This window comes from Coturnix japonica, chromosome 13 (genome assembly GCF_001577835.2).
Source record: "Coturnix japonica isolate 7356 chromosome 13, Coturnix japonica 2.1, whole genome shotgun sequence".
In the NCBI taxonomy this organism is placed as follows: Eukaryota; Metazoa; Chordata; class Aves; order Galliformes; family Phasianidae; genus Coturnix; species Coturnix japonica.
Genome location: NC_029528.1, coordinates 985044 through 992067, shown reverse-complemented (window position 1 = coordinate 992067; position 7024 = coordinate 985044).

Here is a 7024-nt window from a genome sequence, read left to right as displayed (position 1 = left end):
AGACCATGTGCTGCTCTGCTGTGCTGAGTGATTGTGGCTCATTTGGTTGGCTCTGAAAGGCTTCACTGCTTAGGACTAAGAGCTCAAAGGAGTGAGTATTTGCCCGCTTTGTATACTACAGGCATCATTAAGGGCTTTGTTTTCTTTTTTATCAGGCGCTGTGTAGAGTTTTCAATAGAATATAAAGGAGGCTTTCGTAAAAGTAGTGCAAAGTTTGGCAAAACGTGGTAACAACTGAACCTCACGGTGTCCTCTCCTCCCTTTTGGTCTTCCCATAAGGCAGGGGGTTATGGAGGGAGGGGTTTGCACAAAGGCAGCACTACCATCATCCCAGAATCTCTGGCACTTGGCTTTTGTCCCCTCTGTGCCCACAGCAGTGAGGGCAATCTGCCTCACACCTCCATCCCCAGCAGGCCTCCGGAGGACTGAGTGTTAAGAAAGACCGTAACATCTCTGAGCTATGCCTCAGCTTCCACAGAGACAGGGAGTGATAATGGCATGCTGCTATCTCATGTGAGGTGTGCAGAAAAACATGGATAACAGCACTGGGAGTGTGAAGTGCCATGGCTCAGCAGCTGCTGTTCCCCTCCGCTGCCCATGCTCTGTTGGGCACTCATTGGTCTGAAGGCTGCAGATCACCTCCAGAGTTGCTCAGCATGGAAACGAGGAGCACTGTGCTAGAACCGATAGCTCCTCTTGGATGAATGGAAACGGGAGCACTGAGGAAGCATTGCAGGGGGCTGACAATGGACGTTGCTGCACAAACAGCCCTAGCACAGCACAGCCCCGGTCTGTGCCTCTGCCCCCGGAGCAGCACTGTTTGCTCACAGCGCTCGTTTGCCTTTTCATTTAGCAATTCGTCTGTTCTCTTTCCTCTGCTGCAGTTTCCTCACTCCCTTGCCTTGTAAAGCCATCGTCTGCTACCTTTCCTGGGAACGGCCTCCCCGGAGAGCGGCGCGGACAGACGACTAACGAGCCCCGGCGGATGGACGCCTAATGGTGCTTTTCCCTTCCTTTTATCCTGAGCCATTTGCTGGGCTGTGTGGTTGACAGGCGCACATCAGGGAGTCAACACGGCACCACATTTCTTTAGTTTTCTTCCCTCTGTTCTCCCTTTTCCCATGTTCTTTTGAAATTTAGGCTGTACCTTCTCATTCCTCTGGCTGCCCTGAGCTACATGCAGCTCCAACAGCCCCTGCTGTCCTTCATGCTCCGTGCCTGCTAAAGATGTGCTCTGGGGGCAATTACCAACTGAGTTAGCCTTGCTTGGCTTTGTTTTATTTCAGTTTTGTGGTCTGTAGAGGTGAGTGGCCACAAGCCAGAGCCCGACTGGCCTTCACCCTTCCTCCTGCTTCCAAGAGGATCCCATTGCATGTCTGCTGCCTGTTAAGCATAACGCTTTTCCCAGTGCTACCCAAGACGTGTTCCATCTGCTGAGTAAATCTCTTGCTCTTTGCTGGAATTTTATATTATTATTTCATTTATTTCATAAGGGTACGCATAGAATTACTTTTCTTGTTTTCATTCAGGAAATGGCATGTTCTTACCCTTCCGCACCTTTTGTTTCCTGGACACACCAGGCCAGCTCCCAACACTATCTGCCTGCAGTGCTGGCAGCCCTGGGCATAAGGGACCCTGATTCAGGTCAGCATGGGCTCTCACCACTCCAGACAGTGGCTGAGGACAGCAGTGCCTCCCAGGTGACCATGCAGTGTGCGCTGGCCCCAGGATCTGCAGAGCTGCTCAAGCAAATCGTCCAAAAATAGGCTTCATATGTGATGCAGAAGAACCCAAGCAAAACACAGAGTCCAGCCAAACCCAAATTTATGCTTGTGGTTACTGGAGCCTCCGAGATCAATTTTTTGTTTACTTAAAACTCATTTCAAAGCGTTTTTTTTCCCCCCTCATTCTTGATCCCCCAGCAGGGGATGGTGGTGGCTGTGCTCCAGCCCCAGGCTGAGCATCCTGGCACTGCTAGGGGGCAGCAGGCAGGGTAATGGGGGCTGTGCATCGCCCTGCCATGACCACACAGTGACAGACAGGGACATGCAGCCATATGGTCCTTCTGGGAAATGACCACGCTGCAGAGTCACCGAGCTTCCACGAAGTCGGCTGCTTATGGGAAGTGCTCCTGTGCTAAGGTTCAACTCAGGGCTGGTGGGGAGGAGAGAAAAAAAGGAACATGGCTGGGAGTACCATGGTCCCAAGGTACCTCTGAGAGGTGGGAGTATTTCAGAGCTGTGTTTTACCCTTCCTTCTCCTTGTGACCAGAATGGGGGAACTTCTGTTTGACTTGGGCATCCGTGTCCATCCTACAGCTGTGCCAGTCCAGGGCTTTTCTCCAGAGTTCTGCGTGGGGTCCCACATGCTGCTGCCTGCTTCTCCTGTGTGTTCCACTGCTGTGCTGCAGAGCATGGGTGCAGCAGCCGGTGGGTAGAAAACACCTCTGCCTGGGCTGGGTAAGTGCTCTGCCTCAAAGTGTGTGAAACGATGGGGATAGTGAGAGGAGCAATGCACCGCATGGCACAGGACAGGCATTGTGGCTCTGTGTGCATGCCCCAGCATCTGCCTGGTGTGTCAGCTCTGATCCTCTCACCTGCATCAGAGCAGAATTTTGTTTTGATTTCTGAGTTTCTGATAAAAGTTGAAGATTGCGAGCGCTAGGAGGGCTGGTTTAGCTTAAAAAAAATGATCCAACAAACCAACCAAAAGAGGAAACCCCAACCCCAAGGCCCCACAAAACCACTGCAGAGCTGCAATAACAGCAGCAGGGGCTGAGATGAGACTCTGTGCCATCCCACATGTGTGGGGTTTGCCCCAATAGGATGGAAAAGCCTAGAAAGTTGTGTTTCAATGTACTTCAGGACAAACCGTGTAGAGCATGATCATGGGGGACAACTGAATTGTGGGCAGGAAGCAATGGTTTGCCTCTTCTTTTCTTAGTTCTTTTGACACTTGTTGGCAGATTTGTCCCATTGCAGCCTTACACGAGGCCCCCCATGGCTTTTGTCAGAGCTGTAGGGAAACACCAGCTTTGCCAAGGGCTGCTGGACACAGGGAGATGGCACTGGAAAGACAGAAGGAGGTTCCAAATAGGTTTAATGACATGTGAGCAATGCTCCTGTGTGCTTCTGGATTGGGGCTGTCCCTGGAGAGCACTTCAGGGGAGCTTTGTTCTCAGTGAAAGGCACCCAGCACAGAGACCTGTCTCTGTACTCCCCTACTTGCTCCCAGCATGCTGCCAGGTACTCGTAGGGACCTGGATGAGGAAAACTGAACTGCCACATGAGGATGAGTCTGCCTGGGTGAGCAGCGCCTTGACCTCAGGTGCAGCTGGCTTTGCTTTGGGGGTGCTCTTGGAGAGGAGGTTCTGGGCCTGAGCTTGTGGCCGTGTTCTCTGAAAACCCAACACCCAGCAGAATGAGGGTCTCACACCGTTAATATCATGTGGCTGTGCCTTGCCTATGCCTTCCTCCTTTCTTGATCCTGTGTTCAAGATGTGACTTCAATACATGTGGCCATCAGGACCAGGCACCAGGTGATGCTGCTGTGCCAAAGACATGGCAGTTCCAAGCACCCTGGTCCCCTCTGTCCCTCCCATGCCCCTCTTTGTCCCCAGCTCGGCACCAGCTGTCAGCACAGGCACAGCACAGCAAAGCCTGCAGCAAACACAGCACGGGCGCTCCCCAGCACAAGCCATCACCGGGGCGGATTTGGCACTGAGTTAAGTCATAAAGGATAAATGTTCTTTATAGCCACATTCAGGATGTAGCTCTAATGGCTAAATAAAAACATACCCAAAGCTGTGGAAGCTGTCAGCAGAGGCCTGAGGGAATCGTGCTGTTGTACAAGCAAACTGGGACTGCTGCAAATCACTGCACAACAGAAGGGGAAAGGGCTGAACTAAAGAAGCGCAGAGTGAGGAGAGCAAATGGGAAGGGGATGCTGAGGAGCAGCAGCATGAACTCAGCAGTGAGGAGTCCTTGCGTAAGTGCAGTTTGTTCCATGTCCCTCTGTATCCCCACAAGGGCAGGGGAAGATGGTGCTGGCTGTACTGGGAAGGTTGGCACACCTGGAGGACCCTGGGGAGGAGCAGAATGGGGCAGCAAGAGCTGGGCAGCGTAACGTCCCTGCCCTGTGCTCCCCTTCTCACCTGCACATTTATTACTGAGGTTGATCCCTGTGTGGCCTCACAGTGCTGGGCATGTCCTGGGGGCTCAGCACCCATCCACACCACCTGACTGCTGCCCTTCACATGCCAGCACCCTCACCCACACCCCCAACTCCTCGTGTGCGTCGCTCGCTGCCTCGCACGCCTGGGACAGAGGAAGCGAGTGAGGAGCTGCCAGCAGCCTCCATGCACCCGGAACGTTTTCCTAATAACATCCAGATGGATCCACAGAAATTGTTCGCATCTCAGAAGGAAAAAACATACTTCAGCTGCAAGACAAATGAGCTTCGGATGCTTTAGGCAGGGCAGCCCAGAGAAGTCCACTGCTAGCTCTCCAAAGAGGCTGCGGGTACATCTGAAATGCAACATGGGATTATGTGGGGATGAGGCTGCTCAGCTCTGAGAGTGACCACTGCCCTGTGGTGCTGCACGGAGCTTCCCTAGAATCATCCCTGACCCTGCTGCTCAGCTGTGAGCCCTGCTGCTCCCTGTGCTGGGGAGGTCCGTTGGAGAGGTCAGTTCTTCCATCTGGATGCAGGTGCCCATGCTCCTTCCCAGCTCCATTTTTCCAAAGAGAGAAAACTGGGTTTGGAAAAAGGGAGAGGAGGCATTCTGCAGTGAAACTGTGGCTTTGGGGTAGTGGGGAGTGGTTTGGGCTCATCCCAAACATTCCCACAGCTGCAGCTCGTGCCCTTGGTGCAGTCGGGCTCTGAGTGGACTTGAGGGATGCTGTGTGCTGTGGGTGATGAATGCCCAGCAGCCCCACTCCGGAAACAGGGCCGGGGAGGATATGAGAGACAGAGGATTCATATCCCGGAAACTCTGCAGTGTAATGGCTCGGGAATTCAGCATGATAAATGTATTTGTCTGCTCTGGTGCAGGCAATCTGCTTAATGTGGGAAGCAGAGTTTCCTGCAGGACCAAGTTAGCAGAGAAGGGAAAAGCCTGAGAGCCAGGAAGGGCCGAGGAGCAGGTAACTGCGATCCGAGGAACCGCCTCCGGGCTGCGCCGAGTGGAGCTGCAGCTGTCCGGGGGCCCCGGGAGGGGGGTGGGCGGTGAGCAGCGCTCCCTATGGCCGGGACCTGATCAGGGAGCGGCCGTTAGTCGTCTCCCAGAGCCACCGGAACAATTTGCTGTGCGTGTTACAAACAGCCCAGCCTGTGCAAGACAGCAGGGAGGCCACGGCTGTGCTTTGAGTTGGAGAGTTTGCTGGAACTTTCTCAGGCTCCTGTGAGTTCCTCCACTCATCCTAATGTGACATTCACCATGGAAGCCGCTCTTGTTTAAACAACGGATGGACACAGTATCAGATCCCTGGCCAGAGGGGCAGTGTGTTGGGACAATGGACTGCTCTGGGGATGGTGATGGGGATAATGGCAATGGCTCCGTGGCTGCAGCCCTCTCCCTGGCCGCCCAGTATTGAGATGTGTGTGTCCTCCAGCCGGCTTTCCAAAATGCCAACCACAGGAAAGCTGCGGAAACCCAAGCTTTCCTTTTGCTTGGATTCCCAGAGTTTAATAATAGATTATTTCAGGCTTCCTTGCTTCAGTTGTTTTGGCTTTTCAGGCTTGGTCTGAGTGTCTCACGGGCAAAGCAGCCCGCTGGGTTGAAGGAAAAAGGAGAAGCAGCTTTGTGGGACGAATGTTCTGCGTGTGATCCAAGGCTCCATCCCGGCTCGCAGGAGCCCAGCCTCTCTTTCCCTGCCTGCTCCCCGCGGGGATGTGAATCCTTGGCCGCGTGGGTTCCCCAGCCCATGACTCCCGTTACTCCGGATGGGCGCTGCTGGGGGGGGCTCCCCACCCCAACACAAGAAGGAAGGGGGCGAGGAGGTGCCCTCAGCGCTGCGCCATGGGGGCCGTGTGTCCCTGACGTGCCCCCTCACTCCGTTTGGGGTCCCCACGCGGACGCAGCTGTGGGCGCTTCGCCTCCTTTACGAGCGGCCGAAACCCGGACGGGACCCGGGCAGCCCCGATCCCCCCGTGCGATGCGCGCACTGCGCCTCGGCGCTGCCACCTGCTGGCGGCCGGAGGGAGGACACGGCGGGGACAGCGCGGACGGCGGCTCCGGGCGCGAGAGGCTGCGCTGCGTTCGGGATTTCTGCTCTCGTTTAAATCCGCTGGATTAAATCCGGTGGATGAGGGGCTTCCGAGGGATGGAGCTGATCTGCGTTGTCTCTCCAGCAAGAGACCCAGGCTCTGGTTGGGGTTGTGCGGGCAGCGCCGGACCGCAACCAGCCCCTGCAACCCGTCCCAGCCTTTACCTTTCATGGGCATTTCCGTGTAATCCGCGGAGAGCAGATGGGAGCCGTTAGACGCAGATTTACATTCCTTCCAAGCAACTGGCAGCGCGTCAGGGAGTTGTTTATTTAATGTAAAGGGTGAGATTTAAAGGGGGGGGAGGGAAAGCTGCAGCGCTCCCTCGTGCAGCGATGGCTGCGACTTTGGACGGTGCCGGACGGACACCCCGCGGGGCAGAGCCCTGAGCGGAGCGCGGAGCCCCGCACTGTTGCTGCCCTCCTGGGGGCCGAGCGGTGGCACCAGCGCTGCCCCCTGACAGCCGCACACCTCCTGGGGAAGATCTTTAAGCGATACTTTCATTGAGCCTTCCAAGTGTTATTTTTCCGCTCACCTCTCACCCTGAGGACAAAGCTCTCTGAGCACCGTGTGGTTTCCCCGGGTGCCGCCGTCCCTCCTTGGTCTGTCTGCAGCCATCACTGCGGCCTCCCTGGGAATTATTTTCCAGACAAAGTGTTGACACTTTCCCCCAGTTGGGTGTCAGTGTTGTGTATCAGAGCTGCTCATTTCTGAGTGCAGAAGTCTAACGAGAGGAACGCTCTGTGGTTAATGAGGTGTT